This window comes from Protopterus annectens, chromosome 6.part0 (genome assembly GCF_019279795.1).
Source record: "Protopterus annectens isolate FY-2018-M chromosome 6.part0, PAN1.0, whole genome shotgun sequence".
Taxonomy (NCBI): Eukaryota; Metazoa; Chordata; order Ceratodontiformes; family Protopteridae; genus Protopterus; species Protopterus annectens.
The window spans coordinates 1346176887-1346203748 of record NC_056737.1 but is presented as its reverse complement, the minus strand read 5'-3'; positions in this window follow the sequence as shown (position 1 = coordinate 1346203748).

Genomic DNA, 26862 nt, shown 5'->3' with positions numbered 1-26862 from the left:
TGAGCAATTCAGCAAGGCTTTCAGGAAAGGCCACAGTGTCACCAAAGAAAATATAGGTACTCTCAAAAGTTAAAATCTTCTTTAAAAGACCAGCTACAATGAAAGGTTTAAATATATTTAATAATAAATAATGAAAAAACATGAAAATATGAAATGTCTATTTACAATAACCACCAGAGTTTCAATTACAGGGAATATTAAAAATAACACTGATGGAAAGATTCACACAGATACAGAAAAGCAATACTTAACTAATCTCACTACATTTTCCTGATTGATTAAAGAATTATTGTTTCCTGTTTACTAAAGCAAGGCAAGATGAAGTGGGTGAGTGGTCTTCCTTCTTTGTCAGGTTTCAAAAATAGAGTCCCCTGAGACTTCTCCTGGCATAGCTGGCAATAACTCACATCATCACATTTCTCCTCCCTATGAAGACTCAAGCTATTTTTTTAAGTCACCCTTGAGAAACGTGGCTTGAGGGACAGAAGCTTGTCTGAGAACACATTAACCCATACCCTGTCTTGAAAACCCATCTACATTGGCATTGCTGTGCTACTACAATGCTGCACTGTCATGTCATATGTCTCTCTACTTTAATAACTTGGAATTTTGCTGACTGGCTCAATGTAGCCATAAATCCTCCTCAGACACCTCCTGTCATCCACTGCAAATACTCAGCATAAGAGCCTCCTTATCATGATAAGGTTCACCATGTAAACATGGTACCATTTCTTCCCCTGACTCCTGCCAAGCAGGTTTACCATGTAATTAACATCACTGACTTTCCTTACCACTTCAGTGGGTCCCACCCAAGCTGCCAGCAGCTTATTGTGTCTGACAGGATTGAGTACCATAACCTGCTGTCCCACAGCATACTCTCGGGCTCGAGCATTCCTGTCATAACAGATCTTTTTCTGCTTTTGGGCTCCTGCCAGGTTCTGCTGGGCCAAGGCCATGAGTTTCCTAAGACTTATCCTGATGTTTAGGACATATGCCAAACAAACTCCATGTGGGATTTACACTCACCCTCCCACTCATCACAAATCAAGTCTAAAGGCCATCTCACCCTATGCCCATACAGTAACTCAAAGGGTGAAAACCTGTGGATTCCTTGGGTACCTCTCTGTATGAAAATAGCAGCTTGGGCAAATATTTGTCCCACTATCTCTTAAACTGGTCTGCAAATGCACATAGCATGGTCTTTAGTGTAGAGTTTAACCTTTCCACAAGACCATTAGTCTGGGAATTGTAGGGGATGGTCTTTAGTTGCTTCACCCCACAATGCTCCCACAAACAAGCCAGCAGGTCTGACATGAAATTGGCACCTCTGTCAGTCAGTATTTCTCTCAGGAAATGTACCCTGCTGAAAATCTCTAACAAAGCAATTGCCACCTTTTCTGCCTCGATGGAGGACAGAGCCACCATCTCCAGGTTATCCAGTAGCATAATCTGCTATCACTAAGATATACTTATTCCCTGTGGAACTTGGGGTATTCAGAGGCCCCACAATATCCATAGCTACCCTCTGAAATGGCTCCTCAATCACAGACACAAGCATCAAAGGAGCTTTGACAATGTCTCCTGCCTTACTACTTTTTGACACTGCTTGCAGATCTTGCAGTACCCGGTTACATCCCTTGCAATCACAGGCCAATAAAATGTCTGTATTTGCAATCACAGGCCAATAAAATATCTGTATAATACATCTCTTGGTACGCTTTGTGCCCAAATGAACTGCAAAATAAATGTTATGGGCTATGGCTAGAAGTGGCAGATGGTAGACTGTAGGCACTACCAACTGCTGTATTACCTCACCCTCTAGCCTTCCCTCAAGGGTCCCACTCTCTATACAGTAATACTTTGTTCCAGTATACAGACTCCCTTTTTCCTTGAGAATCAGGTGCCTCCCTAGCTACCTCCCTCAAGTGTCTTAGGGTAGTGTACGAGAGGTATGCCTATCTGAACTCTAATTTTGTGAGCCTTCCCAGCTCTTCTTCCACAGGAATATTTGGTATTCTCTGACAGTGGTGCCTCACTGTTAGCCTGGGTACTTCCACTTACCTCTGCCCTTGCAGTCACTCTGTCCAAGGGAACATCAGTACCTATGAACAGCTGTGGCTCACCTTCAGGCTCACTGCTACAGGGTAGCTGCCTCCCTGAACTAGCCACCTCACCAACTCTGGCTTTAGGTGTGGAGTATATGTATGTGTCTCCTCCAAGCTACCAACCCCACATGCCTGTCTCCAAGCCTGACTGCATATAACTGCATGCACACAAGGTACTGCTCTATCAAAATCATTCCCTACCAACAGACCTTCTGGGATATCCTCAAATGCACCTACATACTTGCTTCCTTTTCCACCCTCCCAATCAAGGTAAACCCTGGACAAAGGCATTTGGAATGGGGTTCCTCCTAAAGCTCTGACTGGAGTGGACTGGCCCAGCAAGTAGTCCTCCTCTTTAACCACTGCAGGCTTTACAATGGTTATGTCAGAGGCTGTGTCTCCCTTAGCAGTGGCCTGTTTTCCATCCACTAAGACAGGATATAAACTCCGGTGATGGTCTGTTACCTCCTGCTGTCTCCAGACAACTTACGACTGGCATACTGTTATTCCCACTTGCTGGCTGCCACACCTTTTGTTCCCCACCTTGCTTCCATTGACATCTGTATGCTACATGGTCCCACTGGTTACATTTAAACATCTAACCCTTGATCCTGGCTGTGTACCTAAACTAGTGGCTTCCCCTGTTACTGGTGGACTCTGTTGGGGTGGTTTAGGCTGTCCACCATGGGTTCCTTTATATCCATGTGCAGTACTGGGTATCCCCTTCTTGTGCAGTGATGCCCTGCTTGCTAAGTAGAGATCCCCTTTTTCCCCAGCTCATCTGCAGAGTTACACTCCCAATGTGCCAACCAGATTCTCATGTCCTCAGGCGAAGAGCTAAGGGCTTGTTCCCTCACCAAAATGTCTGCCAGCGTTTCAAAAGTGGTGATCTGGCACCCACTCACCCACCAATAAAAATAAGTGCTTAACTCAGCAATATAATCACATACACTTTCATCTGCCTTGCGTCTATGCTTAAGAACCATTTTTTTTCTGTAAGCTTCAGGTGTTAAAACATTCCAATAAATATTGTTTTACTTTATCATAGTTTAAACAATCAGTGCCAGATAATTTAGAAACAGCAGTTACAGCTTTACCATGGAGTAAGGGGGTCAGAAACCATACCCAGAGCCCTTGGTCAACATTATACTGTTTACGTATTTTTTCAAATAAATGAATGAAACTATCAAAATTATTACCGTCTGTAAACTGTGGAAGAAATATATGACCTTTATTGCTTCTGGGTTTCAGTTATTCCCTTCCCCATTACCTCCATGATGCTGACGAAGAGTCACCATCTCTCTTTCATGTAAGTGCTGTTTCCAACTTTCTTTGGCCTCCAAATGCCGCAGCATCTCTGCTGATTCCAGTTTCATCTGTTTCTCCTTTTGTTTGGCCTCCAAATACTGCACTCTCTCTGCTGATTCTAATTCCAAATGTTTGGCCTCCAATTCATGTCTCTTTAACTCCAGATGGATTTTTAAGTCCTCTGAGGAAAAGGTGAACTGTCCTGTTTCTGAGGCCTGAAAATCCCCATCACCAGACTGGTTATCCTCCTGGTTGCTGGTCTGGGCTACAGCTGTGACTAAAGCTTAAATCATTTCCTCTTTAGTCAGGATAGCATGCACCAGTCCACTGGCTTTCCACACTGTGGCCAGTAGGTTCTTTTTCATCTTGCCATAATCATCTGATGACATCTTTGCCTGCTTTCCTTGACTAAACTAAACTAACAAAAAAATGAATAAAACTGTTGTGAAAATGAAACTCTGTATGTTTACCTTGTGGCTGCTGAGAGTACACACACCTTCACTGACAACTGCTTACAGGCTACAGAAGTTCAATTAATAATACCTCCACTGCCGCCAATATTTGATGCCCCTCTTCTGAGCCACTAATCAAGGAGCCTCAACCCCTACACTGACACTGGTGAGGTACATTCATTTGGAACAGAAATAAATACGCACAGTATTTTCCGATTCAGCTGTCTACACCAAGCACAATTTCCCTTAAGAGCCCACAGGTAACACACTCCAGTGGCTGGGTTTCTCTCTCTCTCCAGGCATCCATTAAGACTCCCCACTGACACAGCTGTAGAGTTGAGTCCTCAGCAGAGGGTTCCAAGCCAAGCCCTCCACCACCCTCTCTGTGACACCAGTGATCTGTGTCCCTGCTCCAAGTAGCTGACAGACACACACTCTTTGAGATCTGATTTTCACACACACACACACACACACACACACACACACACACACACACACACACACACACACACACACACATATACACACCTGGGAAAGGCTGGCACAGATTTACCAGTTATTCCCAGACTATAAAGTAGTTCCTCTGCCACCAGAACACTCCAAAGCCTGCTACTCTAAGACTCTTACAAGGGTACCCAATTATACTGAATAAATGTAATGCTAATACAAATTGTAGTGTTTGACCAATGCAGCAAGGCTTTCAGGAGTGGCCACTGTGCCACCAAATAATAATATGTACTCTCAAAGTTTAGAACATTCTCTAAAAGACCAGCTACAATGAAAGATTTAAATATATTTAATAATAAATAATAAAAGAACATGAAAATACTAAATGTCTTTTTACAATAAGCACTAGAGTTTCAATCACGGCAAATATAAAAATAACATTGATGGAAATATTTCCACGGATATAGAAAAACAATACCTAATTAAGCTCACAATATTTTCCTGACTGATTAAAGAATTGCTGTTCCTGGTTTACTTACTGAAGCAAGGCAAGATGAAGTGGGTAAGTGGTCTTCCTTCTTTGTCAGGTTTCAAAAAACAGACTGCTCAGAGACTTTTCCTGGTATAGCCGGCAATACCCCAAATCATCACAGGAAGTATCTTATGATTTTGTATAGTTTTAAAGTTCAGGCTGATATATTACTAGTAGTGTAACCCTCCTTCACTTTGTTTGCAGGGTTTCTCTCATCACTGGAAAAGATGTGGTAATACACTGAACTGTATAGCCGGGATGACTACTGTTTTTGTACTGACTGACTGTCAGTTTCTTGTAAACGTATCTATTAGTTTCCATTATATATGCTGATTTTAGTGTCCAAGAAGTTAGCATATGAAACAGGGTACCACATGGAGAGTTTTATAGATGGGTGGACACTGTTGACCTCTGTGTGAAATTCCTTGAATATACTTAAGTATGTGTCCAAAGTATGAAAACATTATTGTTAAAAAGTATCGATAAGTAAGTACTCTGTGTGTGAGCAGTACCTACTGGATTTGTTAAAAAGTCTACATACTGTGGAGCTATCCTGTGCCTATTCCATATCTCTCAACTGTCCAGACTTTCACAAAATGTCCAGATTTTTGCCTCATATTTTTTGTGCTTTCCTCATTGAAATTCTGATTTTCTGACAAATCATTAATGAATGAAATTAATAATGTCAGACATCTGAGTCACATACCTCATACACTTCAGAAAATAAATGCTAATGCAAATCCTGCTATTCTATCAACTTTCTAAGTTTATCCAACAACCAGGAAAGAACACTTATCACCTCTGTGTCTTGAGACGCTGAATTCCGCAAAAATAGCAGCAACCAGATGTTGAATAATCATTGACAATGGTCAACAGTGAATAAAACTGGTTTTATTGTAACACAACCAACGGTTAATGGTTAAGCGCTTTCATCTGCTCCACAGCAAGCTTCATCAGAACGATATAAAACAGAGCTGTTGACATTTAAATAACTTATTTGGTGCCAAAAGCACAATTTAAAAATAATACATTTAAAGATATATAACATAAATGAAAATAAAAACATTTATTGACCCTACTGAATTGATACGCTAAGCGTGTCCCTATAAACCTAAATAACTACTTGATATGTCAACAAAAATATGTCAACAAAATTAAAACAGATACTAACTAGCCTGCCTACATACGCTGTTTATTACATCTTCCCATACAATATGATGTATGATAATAATATATATCTTGGTATATTATCATGTAACAACCCACTAAAAAAATACATGAATACAAATATATATAAATATACCAATTAGTCTAGATAACATATTGTGATATTTGTAAAAACTGTTTATAAAAATCATTCCATGACTAACAAAGGTTTTATAGAAATGACATCATTTAATCCAGGTATGGTGGAAGCATCAGTAAATATTTGCCACCAGAATTCTTTATATGATAATATTATTTTATAGTCCCCCCCCAGGATCTATTTGAACACTATCCAATATTGCAAACTTAAAAGAATGCCTCTCACCATACTTCTTAAAATGCCTATATATGGCATTTTTTTCATTTTTAGTTCTAATACTATATAAATGTGCATAAATACACCTATTAAATTTCCTTTCAGTCTTTCCAGTGTAGAAACCTGGACAGACCACACATTTTGTTAAATATATAACCATTTTGGTGTTACAGTTTCCTTGTTGGAAACTAATTCTAGTCCTATTCACAATTTCTAACACAATACTTTGTTCCTGTAAAATTGTGTAACATTGCTTACAACTTCCACATTTTTTTCTGTGTGTATTGTAAGGAACTGTATACCAATTTCCTCTCTCGAGGTGATTTTTGATATTCTGCCCCATCTTATTGACAAACTGGGGTCTAGTCCCGTAAAATAGCAGCAATGTCCTGTTCGACAAGAATGATATTCCAGTTGTTAGTCAAAATGTTCTTAATTTTCCCTATATGCGGGCCATGTTCCAAAACACACACTCTACCATATGTTTTACTGTCGTCAGAAGGATGATCACATTTATTACTGTTAGCCATATTATGGTAATTATAGCCTAACAGGGGCATGTACCTACTTCCCCATTCATTAATAACTCTTTTACTAACTCTAGACATCATATTCACATTATACCCTCTATCCTTAAATAAAGATGTAATATATATAACACTTCCTCTAACATTTGAGAATGGTCAGATGTCATTCTTATGGCGCGTATAATTTGCCCTTTATAAATGTTAAGAAATTGGTTCCTCGGATGGTTGCTGGTAAATTTAAGGTAACTATTAGAGAATGTATTTTTCCTTTAGATTCTAGATTTGAAGCCTTTTTCTCCTTTTGAAACATAGGTGTCTAAATATGGAATACCTTAATGGTTGCTGGGTGATGTGAATTTAAGATAGTCACTACTCCGGTTCAAATAATCCAGAAATTGATCTAGTAAAGTGATACTACCATCCCATAGTATGTAAATATCATCCAGGTATCGGGAGTAATATTTAATATGCTTCATATATACACTTTTAAACACCATAGTTTCCTCCCAGTCTAGCATTACCAGGTTGGCGTATATGGGAGCACAAGCTGCTCCAATAGCAATGCCCCTGGTTTGCCTAAAAAATTCTCCCTCATAATATATATATATAATTATGTTCTAATAGCAGTGACATCATATCCAATAATAAGCAAGCTTTGTCCCATTCTATGTCAGCATACTTGTTAATACTGTTGGCAAATGCTTCTAAACCTTCATCTTTTGAAATACATGAAAACAAATCTATGACATCTATAGTAACAAACAGTAAATCATCCTTCCAAAGATATACAGGGTCATTTTTCAAAAATTCCCAAGAGTCTTTAACCAGATGTGGTATTTTTTCATAAATGTGTTTGAGATAAACATCGATAACTGAACCCATGGGAAAAGTTTTTGATTTACTACCTGAGATGATTGGTCTGAATGGGAGGTTTTCTATATCTTTATGAACTTTCGGGATCCCTACTATTGATGCTAAAGTGAGATATTCTACTTTAATAAATTTATAAGTGTCCTCCGTAATCCTGCTATCTATCAAAAATTCTTCCAAATGCATGTCTATACTTTTATATGCTATATTGATTTCATTAAGAGAAACTACGTCATAGTTTCCTGGCATGTGTAATAGATCATGCAGTTTGGAAGCATATACCATACTGTCGTATATGACAATACCACCCCCTTTGTCGGGTTTCATAACCCTAATATTTCTATTTTTCCTCAATTTTTGAAGAACCCTATATTCTTCCAATGATAGGTTAAAGTTGGTCTTAGTACCACAAATGTGGTTCTGTAACTTATATATCTGTTGGGTGACAGACTTGTCATATGTCAAAATGATAGGATGCATAGGGGGCACAAATGTGCTCTTCTTTCTTAAACCTTTGGATGCTACATCTTTGTTGTAAGATCTAAAATAATTTGTTGAGTCCTTAAACATTACTGCCAAATTAAGTTTTCTAATATACCTCTTGATCTAACTAATGCAGTCCACAAGTCTAAATTTAGTAGTAGGGATGAATTTCATCCCCTTAGAGAGTAAATCAAAATGAGAGACATTTAATGAAAAGTCTGTGTAGTTGTAGAAGTTAAAGTTCCTATAAGTGTATACAATACCTTCTTTCACTATACTCTCTCTCTTGTATTGTTAACATTGTTGTCATTGGAGGTCAATATCTTTTCCCCTCCCTCATTTGTGGGTCTCTCATGTCCCTTATATACTGGTGATACCCATAATTCTCCTGGTAATTTTTCTTCTCCAGTCCCCCCCCCCCATTTCCAATCTCTTTGTTTCCCTCTGTTGTTCACTTGAAAAAAATGGGTTTTTTCTTCCCTTTGATGTATATAATGGGAGTTGCTATTGTCAGGAACATCAGTATGAGTATACTTGAAATCCTTATTAATGCCCTTACTCTTGTCCCAAGAATAAACTCTACCCTTATTGTATTGCTCAATGTCTCTGTGAAATTTTTTATTCTTATGTATATATGCTTTTTTAATGGAATTATCAGCCATATTGAACTGTTTAACATACAATTTTTCCCATTGCGGGAACAGTAAATAATTTCTAATCATCTCATTCAACTCTTCCACTTCATGCATAAGTTTAGCCAACTTTTCGTCATTAAACTTGATTACCATTTGCATAAATTTTATACCACATTGATCAAAAAATGAGTTAAATTGCTGTATAATATTTTCAGATAATTCAATCCCCATTGGATACTTAAAAAACCTAAGTCCCATAGGGACTATATTGGTTTCAATACATTTAGTTAAATAAGTATTGTCCAACTTCAAATTATTAATATTGTTCAATTTCTTACCCAAGGAATAAACAATATCCTTGAGTGTACCCTTTGGTATAGAAGATACTCCTATCTCATTGTCTGTGGTTTTATTATCAAAAATGCAATTACTGTCCAAAAACTTTTTTAATAAATTGTTCATGTTACCACATGCTTTATCTGCTGTAATATGTTTATCAGATCCTGTAACAGTACCTTTGCCGGTAAGGGCTCCACTATCTGTATTAGCATATGTCATTTTAGGCAACATTCTCTTAGGTTTAGAACCCACACGCTTAGCTTCTTCATCATAATCTCCAAAGGAAAAATCAAACGTAAAATCCAAAGTTCCCAACCTGCTGCTATTACGTTGATCAGTAGACTGCGAAATAACTGGTAAATCTATCAGTTTAACATGTCCACTGGCTGTCCCCTGTCCATTGGGGATCCCAGGAGAATGTAAGGTATAATTGGGAATATCATTAATGTTATCCGTACTATTATTTGATGCCCCAAGTAGCGTGGCAGATGGAACTTCACTTCGAAGAACTGCTGGAAATGTTGACAAATGGTTTCCCTTACATAAACCGCTATTGCAGCTACTGGCAACAAAAGTGCCAAATTTTGTTAGTAAATGAGAAAGTCTACTCACTAAACTAAACTAACAAAAAAATGAATAAAACTGTTGTGAAAATGAAACTCTGTATGTTTACCTTGTGGCTGCTGAGAGTACACACACCTTCACTGACAACTGCTTACAGGCTACAGAAGTTCAATTAATAATACCTCCACTGCCGCCAATATCTGATGCCCCTCTTCTGAGCCAGTAATCAAGGAGCCTCAACCCCTACACTGACACTGGTGAGGTACATTCAATTGGAATAGAAATAAATACACACAGTATTTTCAGATTCAGCTGTCTACACCAAGCACAATTTCCCTTAAGAGCCCACAGGGGGCACACTCCAGTGGCTGGGTTTCTCTCTCTCTCTCTCTCTCTCTCTCTCCAGGCCTCCATTAAGACTCCCCACTGATACAGCTGTAGAGTTGAGTCCTCAGCAGAGGGTTCCAAGCCATGTCCTCCACCACCCTTTCTGTGACACCAGTAATCTGTGTCCCTGCTCCAAGTAGCTGACAGACACACTCTTTGAGATTTGATTTTCACACACACACACACACACACACACACACACACACACACACACACACACACACACACACACACACACACACACACACACACACACACCTGGGAAAGGCTGGCACAGATTTACCAGTTATGCCCAGACTATAAAGTAGTTTCTCTGTTACCTGAACACTCCAAAGCCTGCTACTCTAAGGTTCTTACAAGGGTACCCAATTATACTGAGTAAATTTAATGCTAATACAAATGGTAGTATTTGACCAATGCAGCAAGGCTTTCAGGAGTGGCCACAGTGCCACCAAATAATAATATGTACTCTCAAAGGTTAGAATATTCTCTAAAAGACCAGCTACAATAAAAGGTTTAAATATAATAATAAATAATAAAAGAACATGAAAATACTAAATGTCTTTTTACAATAGGCACTAGAGTTTCAATCATGGCAAATATTAAAAATAACATTGATGGAAATATTTCCACGGATATAGAAAAACAATACCTAACTAATCTCACAATATTTTCCTGACTGATTAAATAATTGCTGTTCCTGGTTTACTTACTGAAGCAAGGCAAGATGAAGTGGGTAAGTGGTCTTCCTTCTTTGTCAGGTTTCAAAAAACAGACTGCCCAGAGACTTTTCCTGGCATAGCTGGTGATACCCCAAATCATCACAGGAAGTCTCTTATGATTTTGTATAGTTTTAAAGTTCAGGCTGATATATTACTAGTAGTGTAACCCTCCTTCACTTTGCTTGCAGGGTTTCTCTCATCACTGGAACAGATGTGGTAATTTCACTGAACTGTATAACTGGGATGACTACTGTTTTTGTACTGACTGACTGTCAGTTTCTTGTAAACATATCTATTAGTTTCCATTATATATGCTGATTTTAGTGTCCAAGAAGTTAGCATATGAAACAGGGTACCACATGGAGAGTTTTATAGATGGGTGGACACTGTTGAGCTCTGGGTGAAATTCCTTGAATATACTTAAGTATGTGTCCAAAGTATGAAAACATTATTGTTAAAAAGTATTGATAAGTAAGTACTCTGTGTGTGAGCAGTACCTACTGGATTTGTTAAAAAGTCTACATACTGTGGAGCCATCCTGTGCCTATTCCATATCTCTGAACTGTCCAGACTTTCACAAAATGTCCAGATTTTTGCCTCATTTTTTTGTGCTTTCCTCATTGAAATTCTGATTTTCTGACAAATCATTAATGAATGAAATTAATAATGTCAGACATCTGAGTCACATACTTCATACCCTTCAGAAAATAAATGCTAATGCAAATCCTGGTATTCTATCAACTTTCTAAGTTTATAAGAGCAATATTTAAAAACTGTCCCTATTTTTGGGCCTTTGCCACTCATTATTTTTGGTTTTGTCCAGAATTTTTGCTCTATGAAGTTGAGAGGTATAGCCTACTCTAGTCCTTATACCTTGAGCATATTGTCTTCCACTAAAGTTAAAATGATTACGCTTCAGGATAAATACTTTTTAGTGTCTAACTAGTTGTGGAATGATCTGTTTTCTATTTTAAGTACTTAAGACAGCCATTTTTGGTAGTGCAGAGGAATAAAGTCCCAACTGCTGCCTAGATCACTCCAGGATCAATTAGTGATTCAGATGACCAGGGAACTGGTGAAACTAGCAGGGGATGATGGGTGTTCCCATCCAGGAGGGGAGCATTGTTGAGCTGGTTGTACAATATACCAGTACTCTTGGTAGAGAGGTTAGGGTGCAAAAAAATTACAGCCTGTGAGTGGGTGTTATGATCATCCAAGCCACAGATGACTGGTGAGCATCTTAGTGGTCAAGAAGGAAAATGCATTCATGTGGAGAACACATGATGATAATGCATTTCATACCTAGAGAGTGGAATTAGCACCATCATAGAATATCCTCATAGCCAGGATGCTGATGAGAACACAAATCATCATGGCTGCCTGAATGAAACCCATATTCAGATGGCTCTCACCTCCATGATTATCGAGGACTCTCCATCACAGAAGAACACATAAACACAAGACTGATCCAGGAGGCATGATGGTTATTAGACAGGGGGACAAAATCCATTTAAGAAAAAAGTACTTAACAAAACCACCAATGTTGACCTTGAGTGCAGTATTCTTGTGGAGCAAGGAAGCATTTATAGTGACAAAATACTGTCAGGTGGTAGGTTACAATAAACAAAATATGCAGAAGGTGAAGATTTGATTGTATATAGTTACCCAAATTCAGTAACTAACACTTGTAGCACTTTTTTCCACAAAACATGATTCCTTCTGCTTCTGTCAAGGTTCCTTTGTCAACAATTATTTCTAATATGCTTTGTGAGACAGTTCAAAGCATTTTTGTCCATGTGACAATGTCCTCAAAATATGTTTCCTGTTACATAATGGACATACTTTATTGGGCCTGAATGCCTCCCTCCTCCACACACAGGCACAATACAACCTCCAAGAATTGCATAAATACAGATTTTAAATGTCAGCACTACCACTAGATTATTCAAGGTAAAGAAATATAAAACTGTTATGTGAAATTTAAAAGCTTACATTTGTCTGCTGATCATGCAAGTTAAAGAAGAAAGGCAGACGCTGGCATAATTTGTTCAATGATATATTAACACATGTTAAATTTAGGCTGATATTCCTTAAAATCCTTTATTTCAGTTACCCTGACAAGGATTTCATGGCTGCTGAATACAAAGAAGCTTGAACTATATTTAAATACTTGTTTCCAAGGAAATATGAGTAATATTTAATTCTACTTATGGTGTCTACAGTTATGACATTTACTTCTTTTCCAGGAGATGTAGAAGTCTCCATTTTACCCTCATTCAATTACAGAAGAAAAAAAATGTAGGCTAAAAATTATAATATTACAACAACATAACAACATAGTAACAATAAAACATGATATTGACAAAAAGAATACCATCTATTATCATTTAATAGTATTATAAAGTTGGCAAGTTATGTTAAACAATAGTTGGACTCCCTTGTGACTCTGGAAAGGTACTAGGCTAGGTTCTGTAAAAGTGCTATGTAAAGAAGCTCTAAAGTGGGCCAGAAGCCATGATACACAAGTACTGGGTTTTAGAGCTGAAACTATTGATCAAGTAAGTGTGTTGAAAGTTTTAGGTCCTTAAATGGGAAAGGCTTTCTGGCTGCATTCAATATAGGCTAGGGATGCAGTAAGTGATAATACACCACGTAAAGTTGATTTGAGGCTTTTGTTCATATTTTGGGGAAATGGATCTACCAAAATGTGGGCAATCCCCTTCATGCAGTGGTTAGAAAATAAGCATACTCGGATGACAGTTTGATGTGAAGGAAACTGCAATCCATCTAGCTTTCTGGACAGACTGACAGTGGTAACCAGGCCTAGACTAACTGAACATTAATTGCTATTCTTTATTAAGCAAGCTTGAAAATATTTACTGTTAACTGGGGACTGAGTGGTAGAACATAGTCAATCATGGGGATTAGGGCCCCCTTGCCAGGTATTATCCTAACTTTATTTATTAGAACATTGGCAAGTCTGTAGCAAGAAACTAACACTGCTAGTGTTTTCTGAACTGACATAATGTCTTTAAAACACAGGGGATGATTCACCCAATATGCCTTAAAATATGTCACAGGCTCAATTGCAATGCCATTTGGCAATGTGATATCTGAACAATTAGGAGAAGTGGCAATGTTCTGGAAATACTGCAAAGCATAAAATTTATATTGACACTCATGCCTGTATAGCATGTTTAAATATAACTGATGTGCTATATTAAAATCAGCCAGATGAGATCATGGCAATGACTAGTGCTACAAATAGCCAGGTCATCTACAAAAGTAGGATTGGTTTTATCTCAGCAGTCTAAATGAGACTATTTATGATGGAAAAAAACAAACAAAAAAACCCAAAAGGGAAAAACGAAGAAATAGCAGGTAGTAAACAGCCACTGAGAACGAACCAAAAGAACGGTGAAACAAACGATCAGACAAACGTTTTTTAAAGTGTGTGGTCAGGCTGAATTTTTACACTTGTTCATTGGAAAGGAATTTTATTGGTTGATGTATTTTTAATTGCACCTATTATTGTGGGGTTGGGCACTATAAAGATGTTTTCTGTTCATTGTTTAAATGACTCTGAAGAAGCCAGTATTGTTCTGGTGAAAGCTCTAAGTCATTTGTGATTAAAGCCGTTTGTCTGATCATTTGTTTCACCGTTCTTTTGGTTCTTTCTCAGTGGCTGTTTACTACCTGCTATGATGAAAAAAGAGTTTACCATTGACTGAGTACTGGGATGCTCCTTTAGCAGTGGGAAGCACTTGTGCACTGTACTTATTAAAAAGTACACTGAATGATCTGATTTTGAGTTCCCTTAAGAACCTGTTATGGTCAACTGACAGTTTTGGTATAATCAACAAGGACAATAACTGTGAAGTGACGTGCATCTATCTATCTGTGCATGTTGTCTATTAGAGAGCAAGAACTATGTTGTTTACTAAATCTATGTTGCCTTTTGGACTTTAGTCCAGAAACAAACAAGATTTTTTTTTCTAAGTTGTAATGCAGCCTTTTTTTTTTTTACTTCGACTTCAGGTAGGGGAAGTGAAGTGAAATAGCATTGTGAGAGTTACTGCTCCCTAAGTTTTTTTTTACCCTTGTTCTCTGGTTTTAAGTTGTACTCCTCCAGCTTGAATGTTATTCTACAATCATTGCTACCCAAGTGCAGCAGTTTGCCTTTCTCTGCTGCCACCTGTCAGCACTTGCTGGCAACTTTCTCAAGGCTTTCTTAAGAATATTACCTCCATCCTTTACTGACTCCCCTGTTTTAGTTCTACTTTCAGGGAGACTGTGCCAGGTTTCTGTTTCTCATCTGATACTACTGACAACCAGAATTAAGAGCACGGGTCTAGGAATGACCTACACAGCACTCCATTATTTAATTACCGCTCTTTGACATAACACCATCACTGCTCCCCTCCATGTCCGGCCTTCTAGCCACTTTTCCACCAACTTTATCCTTTCCAATCCTAATCTCTCACACCCATTGTCTTGTTTACTATTTACTACTTACCAGAGTTTTGTAAGGTATCAAATCAAGACCTTGCCAAAGTCTAGGTGTGTAAAATCAAGTAGTTGCAACCTATATACTTCTGTCAAATGCTCACAGAAGTGAATTAATTTTTTCACTAGTTCTTGCTTTTCAATATCCTAGAAGTGCTACAACAATTTGAATAGCCTTTCCTTCAGCATTTTGTCATGATCTACTGTACAACTCAGAACTGTAGCTAGGTCAAATTGGTGTCCCAACTGAGGCCCCAGTGGTGAAACTCCTACCCACCACAAAAAGGACCAAAAATGTCTAAAGGTCTTCAGTCAAAGTTTAAAAAAAAAGAGCTCTCCAACCAAAGTTGAGAAAAATATGATGCACTAAAAAGAAAAATGATCAAAAACTGGAGCATCATAAGGGGAACCTTCATTTATCAAAATGGTAAAACTATTAGAAGTTGGGTAGAAAATGAAAAAGAAATGAATGCATCTACAGAGCTATAGATAAGAACCTTCCCTTGCAACCCCCTCAGGCTGCAGATGTTGAGTATTTATGAGCCAAAAGGATTATTTTATATGTCCAAACTTGAAACGCAAATATGTCTGCAATGACAGATATAACTACAACAGAGTACACAGGGCAAGCTGTGCAAAATGAAAAGGACAAACAATCAAGCCTCTTAAGACAGGAGTGACCAAACACCTCTCAGACATTAGGCTTAAGGAAAGTTTGAGGGAATTCTATTGCTATTTTGTTGTAGCAGGACTCCAGTTTATTTCATTCCTTTTTTTCTGAAGTTTGTAAGTATTGGTGAAGCATAAAGGAGGATGGAAAGTAGGTGGGTTCTGGATATGGCTTGTCTGGTAGGTTCATTTCGGAAATGTTTGATCCTATAGAGTGAGCCTAGCTTAATATGTACCTTGTTGATGGTTATGGCTAGGTGCTTGTCAAACCTCAGGTTGTTGTCAACAGTCACTCCTAGAAGCGTAGTATGCTGTACTGGTTCTATTTTAGTATTACTGGAAAAGAGGATGGTGAAGGTGGGATGCTGGCTACTAGTAAAGAACTTGAGCTTAGTTTTATTGGGGATGAGAACAAATTAAGTGTCTGATAGGTAACTTTTGATGTCATTGAAGGCTTTTTGCGTTGTTTGAAGGAGTGAAGAGATAGAGGGCTGAGCAAATAAGAGAGGAATTGTCAGCATATAGAATAATTGTTTCATGTTGAGTGGCTGTGGATATTTTATTTGTGAATATGGAGAATAGTAGTGGACTAAGTATTGACCCTTGGGGTACACTCACTGAAACTGTTGGAGTGATAGTTCATTATTCCATTTGACTGCTTGTTGGTGGTTTGATAAGTAGTTACAAAACCATAACAGGGTGGACTTAGACAGATTTAGGGAGTCTAGTTCGTTGAGAAGTGTCTGGTGGGAAAATGGGTCAAAACCTTTTGACATATCCAGAAAGACAGAGGAGACATGGTGACCATTGTTTCAGACCTGGTTAATTGAATTAGTGAGGTTAATGAGGGCTGTAGTGGTGCTATGTTTGGACCAAACCCATGTTGGGAAAGGGATAGTAGGTTATTATGTAGTAGATATTGGAGTAGTTGTGTGAACACATTTTTCAAGGATCTTAGCAAAAGGAGGAAGAATTGCTATGCTATGGGCCTATGGTTGATGAGTTCAGTGGATGTCCCACCTTTACGTAGTGGATTATATGAGAGGTTTTCCAGAGTTTTGCGATGTATTGTTCTTTAATGGGCTGGTTAATAAGGATAGAAACTGGGAAGGAAATGACATCTGATGTCATTTTCAGATAGTTACTGGGAAGCTTATCTGCATTGAGGGTTGTGAGTTGAAGTTTAGAAAGAAGTTTTTTTACATTGCTGGTCTGTATAGGCTTAATTGTGAAGAAGTTGAGTGAGTCTAAATTATGAGTAGGTGATTATAAAGGGGTATTAATGTTATTTCTTATGAGTGATAGGATAGAGTTGATAAAGTAGGAGTTGAACAGTCAACATCTTCTTTTTAGTTTTTATATGCTCCTATCTGACTACATCTCCAGACCCCATTCAGCTTTGTACTAGCCCTCTCCTTTTCTCTTATTGTTATATGACCTTTCCCTTTAACTACTATCTGTTTTTTCAACAGTCTGTTTAAGCTTTATTTGCAAGCCACAATGTTTTCCCCTTGTTTTTGATTTGCCTATATTTCACACAGTAACTAGCGGCTCCTGTGATCACAGTTCTTATTTCCATTGGTCTTCCTCATTAGCTTCTTGCTTGCATGTCATAACTTCCCTGAAACACTTTCCCAAAATCTGCTCTTCTAAAGTCCAGAACCCTCACTTTTGATTGGATTATATATGTTGCTAATTCTGATTGAAAAACACACTTTGAGGATATTTTCTTCCCAGATGACTGCACAGTTCCATATCTAAAATTCATTTGCCATCACTTTTGACAGCAGAAAGTTCAAGACTGCTCTTTATTTGAAAAGGTTCTAATACTAGCCGTCTGAGACCTACCCTTGTAGCATATCAGTAATGTGCCCTGTTTTTAATTATGAATACAATCAACTTGTTTCAGTTAATATCTGGTATTTTAAAATTCTCCTTAAAGGTTATGTTCCATTTCTCAGTTATCCTAGGCATACTTTCTACCATTTTCTTATATATTTTTTATTTAATTATGAAACGTCATCTGAGTGCAGCTCCTTTGTGAACCATGCAGTGTATTTCCTAGGTTTGAGTGTGACTTCTCATTATGTTCCGTCTCCATATTGCTTACTTACTTGTTTTGTTAGCTATTCACAGCCCTTTTACAGAGGACCACCCACCTTCTTTTGTTTTATTTTATCCTCTCTGTCCCTCCTGTAAAATGTGTGCCTAGTATGTCTGCATCCCACTCGTAGTTCTTTGTGTCACATTGCTGCTGCTAAAGTGTCAAGATGCTATTCTTCAATGAAAACCACTAGATTACACAGATTTTTGTCTGAACTATCCATTTTGATTTTGTTTTGCTTAATTTTGCCTCATCGACATCGACAGTGATATTATGCATGCATATTCTCTATATACTACTCTTCTCTTGATATTATCCTTATGTGATTTGTGTTTTCTAGTTAAATCGCTTGCTGATGAAGAACTTAAACATTTGACTAGTGATCCTGAATCCCCACACAGACAGATGCAAACTATTACACCTAATATGTTCATAGGAGGTTACTAGGCTTATGACCCTAGGGCCTTTATAAGCCTAGCCATGTAAAACCAAAGCATCCTTATTGACCATAGTTAGATGGTCATTGTAAGCAGAGCAATTCTGTGATCAGCACTGATTGTCCCTGTATATGAGGGACATAGGTGCCACCCCTGGGTAAATTTATGGTCACCCATCCAGTTGTCAAGGTTTGCTTGAATAGGGACATTGTGGAGCTCTGCTTCAAATGGAGTGTGAGCTTATTCCAGAAGAGTGGAAATTATTGGGAGATGTATCTGTCTCTCCAGCATGTGCTGTTAATGTCACAGTTTAGGTTGAGATCCCTGGAGTGAGTTATTCTTGTCCCATTTGATTTGCAGATGTGCAACATTTCCATTAGGGCAGGGGTGAAGACCGGTCTGTAGGCCATTCACAGGTCACCTCTCAGCAGCTTCTATGATACAGAGCACAGTAACAGGGTTTTAGTCTTTCCATGTATGTCATGTTTTGAAAGCCCTGGATTCTCCCAGTTAGAAACCTCTGTGGCTTCTCCAGTTGCTGCAGGTGTCTGGTGAGATACATACAGAAGGGAGCATTGTACTCAATTAGTGGTCTGACAAGGGTTGAGTACAGCAGAGCTATAACCTCCCTGGTGTTGGTTACAATGCCCTTATTTATGAGATGCACAATGTAGAATGCTTTTCTTACCACTTTGGATATGTGATGATCAAAGTTTAGGTTGCTTTCAACCTGTTTTCCCAAGTCTCGCACCACTGAGTTTGAGTTTAGAAGGGTGCATCTATATCAACATTAGCAGGGATTACTTCTTTGCAAAAGGGAATCATGAGGCATTGTTTTGTGTTAAATTTTAGTCCATGAGTTTGGCAATTATTTGTCTGTGTCAGCCCTTTCTGTAATATGTTAACATCGTTGGGGGACTCAATGATTGCCCTCAATTTACAATCATCTGTAAACATGGTAAGCCACAGGCCATCTACCTTCGCCTGAACTTCAGAGAAATACATACCAAACAGTAAAGGGCCTAGCACATATCCCTGTGGTATCCACTGTTAACTGGTCTACTGGTGGAGGTGGACTCCCCAACTTTGCCAGTGTGCATTCTGTTGGTGAGCCAGTTGGCTACCTATCTAGTAATGTATGGGTTAATCCCCAGCTGGGAGAGTTTCTCTATGATACCTGAATGGGGGATTGTGGCAAAGGTCTTGGCTAAATCAAGACAGGTGGTATGTACTGTTTTGCCATCATCCAGGGTTTTGGTGACATTCTCAAAGAGGTCCACTAGGTTTAATAAGCAAGATCTACCTTTAAAGAAATCAAACTTGGTTGGGTCAAGAGTATGAAGATCACATATGTCCTTGTGGATAAGGTCTGTGATGATTCTTTCCATGGCTTTGCAGATAAGGCTGGATAGGATTATGGGTAGATAGTTCCCAGGGTCAGTTGATGGACCTCATTTGTGCAGGAGGATTACTGTTGCTGTTCTTCACTCTGCTGGGACAAAGCCAGTCCTCAGGCTATGGTTAAAGAGAGTACCAAGTGGTTCCAATTTCTTATTTTAATTTGTTTAGTAAGCAGCCTGGGATGTCATCTAGTCTCATAGAGACCATGTTTTCTGGCCTTTGACAGTGCTTGTATGACCTGTTCTTTGGAGATACTCAGTAAAGGACTGATCTCAGGAATGTTTTTGGGTATGCCTGGTGGGGACAGGGGGTGAAGCTATTGCCAAACCTGTCGGGTAGCAGGTTGGCAATTTCCTCAGGTTCAGTGTGAATGGTACCATCCACTATAAGTTCGGAACACAGCTGGGCATTCCCACTTAGGTTTTGAATGTAGCTAAAGAATGCCTTATGATTTTCTTTAGCTATAGATGCTAATTTAACCTCATAGCTAGCCTTAGAGGACTTAAGATACTTGATTTGCTTGTTTAAGCTGTGGAGGGTATTCTTCCTCTGCTGAGTAAGTTCCCTCCTGTTCTTAGATATCATTTTATTTCTTTTGTTATATAACGTATTTATACTTACAGTCCACCAGGGTGGCTTATTTTTACAGGACGACAGACCTGGTTTTGTTCCTGCTAGGTACAGCCAAGCCAATGCATTTGTTTAAGTTGCTATATAGGGCATTTGTGTATTCCCTGTATAGGAGTCATTATTGGCTATGTTGGCAGAGGCTTTGAAACGTTTTGTCCCCATCGCTTAGTAGGCAATAGTTTGCTTTAGAGAAATTTTAAAATTTTTTACTTTTGTGGGGGTGTCAGGTTTGATCTTTACTTCAAACGAGACAGACTTATGGTCTGATCTTATCTGGGAGGGCAACACACAGGGGGTAGTGCAGTGACCCCCCCCCCATGATGGTGAGCACTAGTCCTAGGATATTTGAACCCCTTGTGGGGGTGTGGACTAACCATTCCAGGGCATATGAATTAACAAAGTCCAGGAACCTCATAGTGATCTTGTTTGTGCTCATGTGAGATGCCCAGTTGATGAAAGGATTGTTGAAATCTCCCATGACTTATATGTGCATTTTTTGTGAGGTTTCTATGTTCTAGTCAGGTAGCATAGACTGGATAGAAGCCTGTTGTTATCCAGGCCTGGTTGTTTTGCTTGTTGAGTTTCCCAGGTTTCTGGCAGCCATCTTCTGCTGGTTGTATTTTATCTTCGTTGTTAGTGAGAGTAACAGGTTGACCTTCTCTAGCATGAGTGGTTGGTTGAAAGAGCAGGGGTAGCAGGATTGGGTAGTAATTTGAGCTTCTAGATTCATCCATCTTTTCTGGTATTTAAACCCTGTGTCTGCAGGGGGCTGTGCTTGTATTTACCAGGCTGAGGAGTGGTGATTCACTGTGACAAAGCAGAAAATCGCTTAGGCTTCAACAGCAGCATACGTTTTTTTCTTACATTTATTGAATTGAATTGCAATTCTTAATGCTTATAGTTGTGTTATACTGCTAAGCTACTACATTTTGCACTGTTATAAAGCTTTTTTTACTGTTTCACTGCATTTTTGTATGTTTTATACTGTTGTAACTGTATCTTCATTACTAGATAGTGTTCCATTATTGTAATTGCATTTTTATTGAATTACTTAACTGTAAACTGCTTTTTCATACTGAAAGTTGTATTTTCTGTTTGTGAGTGCTCTATCTGTGCTTTTCTGTGCATTGTTTGTGAGGTTTCTATGTTCTAGTCAGGTAGCAAAGTCTGGACAGAGGCCTGCTATTATCCAGGCCTGGTTGTTTTGCTTGTTGAGTTTCCTGTGTTTCTGGCAGCCATCTTCTGCTGGTAGTGTCTTGTTTTCGCTGTTAGTGAGAGTAACAGGGTTCACCAGCAGGACTAGTAGACACAAAATTTATTTCCAGGTTGGAAATACATTTTGTGTCTACTAGTCCTGCTGGTGAATTTGTGGATTGAGAGTAACAGGGTTGCCTGACCTTCCTAGCATGAGTGATTGGTTGAAAGAGCAGGGGCTAACAGGACTGGGCAGTAATTCAAGCTTCTACATTTTTCCATTTTTTCTGGTATTTATACCCAGTGTTTGCAGGGCGTTGCATTTGTTTGTTCATTGCACACGGCTGTGCTGTTTTACCCCATTGCTAGATATCTCAGTTACATTTTATCCCTTACCAGCACTCATGTGTAATTGACACCCTCCCTTGCAATTACTGTAATTTTATCCAGCCCTACTCACACTTATAGGTACTCTATTCTGATAGTACCTACTCTATCACCGATTTCCTCTGTTCCATAGATCCTGACAACCATGGACAGAAAATTTCCTGTGGTTTCTCCTACTAGTCTTGTTGATATGGGCATCCTGTGACAGTGCAGCAACTGCCTCATGTACACAGACAACCCTCTTCTTCTACCACCTAGCAACCCAATATGTGAGAGATGCAATTGCATTAAGAACCTAGAATCCTTGCTGTCTCAATCACAAGCCAGTACATCTGGCACTGAGAATGTTTTCTGCACAAGCACCACACTTTTAACACCACCCACACCTGTATAGTACATTCCTACATATGTGGAGGTTCTCAACAAAAACATAACTAAATAAAAGAGACCTCCGAGGCAAAAGCACACATGCACATTACAAGCCACCGCACCAAGCACCACACATAGTACACATGCCTGTGTCTCACAGCCTTTAAGGCCCAGCCACAAACCCAACATATTAGTCATAGGAGGCTATCGTGAGATGCACAGATGTGCCCCTCACCAGGCTAGACAAGTAGAAAGTCACAGTAAGTTGCTTGTCAGGTGCTAGAATATGCCATATCACTCACGCACTCAAGACTCTCAACAACAGGTACTGTTATGACTCTGTCATAGTCCATGTTGGTGTGAATGACTTGAGACGTACTTCTTTGGACTATATGAAGAGAGACATGATTGAGCTCATTGAATATGTGTCCCAGGCAGGTATGTCCCTAGTCTTAAGCAGCATCCTACTGTCACCCAGAATGATGCCTCAGTACAGACAGAAAATAATTGACTTTAACAATTGGCTTAGTTTCTGGTGTCCTTCCAAGGGGATCCAGTACCTGACAGCCTGGGAGGACATGACTGACAGACCATGATACTTTGCAGAGATGGCCTTCATCTGTCTCCCCTGGGCTTCAGGCTTCTGGCAAAGGCGCTTACCTCCCCATTGTGCCTTTTTTAGGCAAAGACATGAGGACAAAATTACCAATGTGAAAAATTCTTCTAAACGAAATTTAAAGTTCATGCTGCTAAACGCTAGGAGTCTTAACATGAAACTGCACTCACTGCAAAAATTCCTTTCCATGGAAGATGCTGACATTTGTGCAGTCACTGAAACTTGGTTCAAACCAGTGGAGACCACACCAGCCTTACCAGGTTACTTGTCCTACCATACTTTCAGACCCCAAACAGAGGGCTACAAAGCCAAAGGAGGTGGAGTTTCAATATTTATCAAAGACATACACACCTCCAGGTGCAGTTAACTATTTACAAAACATCTATTCAAATCATAGCTAGCTACTGACCCCCAACCATGACTCAGGAGGCCCAATCCACCTATCTAGACTTACTTGAATTCATCAAGCTTCAACCCTCTACTCTGAGCCTGGGAGACTTTAACTACTAGAAGACCTATTCTTGCTCAGACATGAATGCCCAGAGATTTCTCAACTTCATCAATGCCAATGCATTGGATCAGCTGGTTGACACCTCCAGAAGAGTTGAAAATATCCTGGACTTGGTAATAACCAACATGAGTAGCCACTGTAGCACCCTTACAGTGCCATCCTCCTTGGTAAGATCTGACCATAAAGCAATCACTTTTGAAGTCACCATCTCCCCTGACCCCTCCCCCCTCCACCAGGGTCGAACAGAAAACTTTTTCAAAGTTGACTACAACCTCCTGAGAGCAGGTATAAGCAGCTTCGCAGCCGCCATTCCTTCAGTTGAATCAAACACTAATGTCCAAACCTATATGAGCACCTATATAGCTGCATGGATGCAGCAATACCTGACAGGACCATATCATCTTCCTCAACAAAGAGTAAACCTGTCTGGTGGACAGCAACAATAAACAGACTGTATAATAAAAGGAAAAAATTGCTGCCCAGGACCAAGAAGAAGTAGGTGCCAAGTTGGAAGCAATCTCTCCTTTGTCTGAACAAGCAAATAAGGTCACTGGTGAAATCCTCTAAGGCTAGCTTCGAGTCCAAATTGGCCACATCCATTAAGGACAATCACAAGGCCTTCTTCACACATGTCCGCAATCTCAAAAGTAACTCCCAAATCTGCTCTGAATTTGTGGTCAAGAATAGCGCATACACAACATCATAGATATAGCCAACCTGCTGGCAGACAAGTTCAGTGAAAACTTCACTGCCCTGTCCCCCCATCAGTAAACAGGACATCCCCAGCACCTGCCCCCCTCCCCTCATCACCAGGGAGCAGGTTATCAATGCCCTCTCAAAGGCAAAAAATACAGCCTCCATGGGACCCAACAACATCCCTGGCTGTGTCCTACATGAGAATTCAGGTAAGAGCTCTCAGCACCACTAGGCATCCTATTCAACCAAAAGCTGTGCATCGGCTTCGTCCCAGCAGAATGGAGGACAGCAACTGTCATCCCTCTGCACAAAGGTGGAACATCCACCGACCCACGCAGTTATAGGCCAATCAGCCTAACTAGCCTGATCTGCAAGGCCATGGAACATTTTATCATGGACCTTATAAACAAGGACATTGGCAGCCTCCAAACACTTGATCCCACACAGTTTAGTTTTGTCAAAGGGAGAGCATGCCTGTTAAACTTGGTTGCCTTCTTTGAAACAGTCACCAAAGCCATGGATGAGGGCAAGACAGTGCACACCACCTACCTTGACCTAGCCAAAGCCTTTGACACTATTCCCCACTCGAGCATAATAGGTAAACTCTCCCAGCTAGGCATCAACCCATATCTTACCAGATGGGTGGCTTTCTGGCTCACTGACGGAACCCACTCAGTCAAAATAGAGGAAGCCACCTCTAGTACTAAACCCATAACAAGAGGCATACCCCAAGGATTGCTCTTGGGGCCTCTACTGTTTGGGATATACTTTAATGAGGTGCAAGTGAAAACTAGTGGTCTGTGGCTGACTAAGTTTGGAGATGACTGCAAGCTGGGAACTGTCATAAATTCCCCTAGTGATGTGATCATGCTCCAAGAGGGCCTTAACCAAACTAATGACTGGTGCCAGAAGCATGGCTTCAAACTGAAAGCCAAGAAATGCATCATTATACCCTTTGGGGAAAATGACATCCCCACTAATTATCACATTAATAACAATGTACTAAAAACACAATCAGTCGTGAGGGACTTGGGCACCCAGGTTGATAGCAACCTGACTTTTGACCACCTGTTGCCTTCATTGTATGAAAGGCTTTCTACATGGCCCACGTCATAAGTAAGGGTATTTCATCCAGGAACAAGGTGGTCATAACATCCCTGTACTCCTGCCTTATCAGACCCATTATCGAGTACAATGCCCCCTTGCCAAGCACATTGCCAAGCACATGCAGCAGTTAGAGAGAACAGAGAGGTTCCTGCCCAGGAAAATTCAGGGTCTCAAACACCTATCCTATACAGATACACTAAAAAGCCCTGTCCCTCTACTCAGTCTTGTGCAGACTGCTCAGAGGTGACCTGTGTCTGGCATACAAGGCTGTCTCAGACTTAGCCTTGATAGAGCTGCTGTATATCCGTAAGTCAAACTCCATTCATGCAACCCGCATGCAAGGTCTCAAACTGGTCTGTGACATTAATAGAACCTGTTGGTGGGATAGATTTATGTCCCAACAACTCCCCATCTGTGGAATAGACTGCCTTTCTATGTCAAGCAGAGTATCTCATTAGCCCTCTTTAAGACGAACCTGGACGACTGGATGGGAAACAGAAAATATACCCATGGGATCCCACCTGTGTCCCTGCTGGACAGGGAAAACAGGTGCTAACTTTGTGGGAACATGTGTGAAATTCTTGGCTAGGCTTATAAGGACCTCCAGGGCAATAGCCTAGTATTGACCTTTTAACCTATGAACCTGTGTGACTCAAGCAAGTCCAGGCAGGCAGTGTGCTTCTCCTGTTTAATAGTGGGGGATCTGTTGATAGTGATGATGCAGAAGGATATTTAACATATAGATAATTGGACCTGGAGTAGCTCAAGAGAGTTGTACTGTTTCACCAGTCTCAAGGTGTATTTGGATTTAATGAAGATGGATACACCTCCACCTTTGGTTCTTTCATGCTCATTCTGGGGTCTGAACATGTGAAAGGCATTGTAGCCTTGTACAACAAGAGTCTCAGTGACTGCACAAATGTCAGCATCTTCCAAGGAGAGGAGTGCTTCTAGTGAGTGCAGTTTACTGTTTAAGCTCCTAGCATTAAGCAGCATGACCTTGAGTTTGTCTTTAGTGGATTTCTTTACATTGGAAGTTTTGTTGTTTGGACATTGCCTAAAAAAGGCACTATGGGGAAGGAAAGCATATTTGCCAATATCTGAAACCCTTGAGGAGACAGGTAAAGGCCATCTCTGGCAAAGCAGTATGGACTATCTACCATGTCTTCCAGGAAGACAGATACTGGATCCCCCTGGAGTGACACTAGAAGCTAAGACAATTATTGAAATCAAGCATTTTTTGTCTGTATTGTGGCATCATCCTGGGTGAAGATAAAATGCTGCTTAGGGCTAGGGACATACCTGCCCAGGAACATAATATGAGAGTCTGGTCATGTCTCTC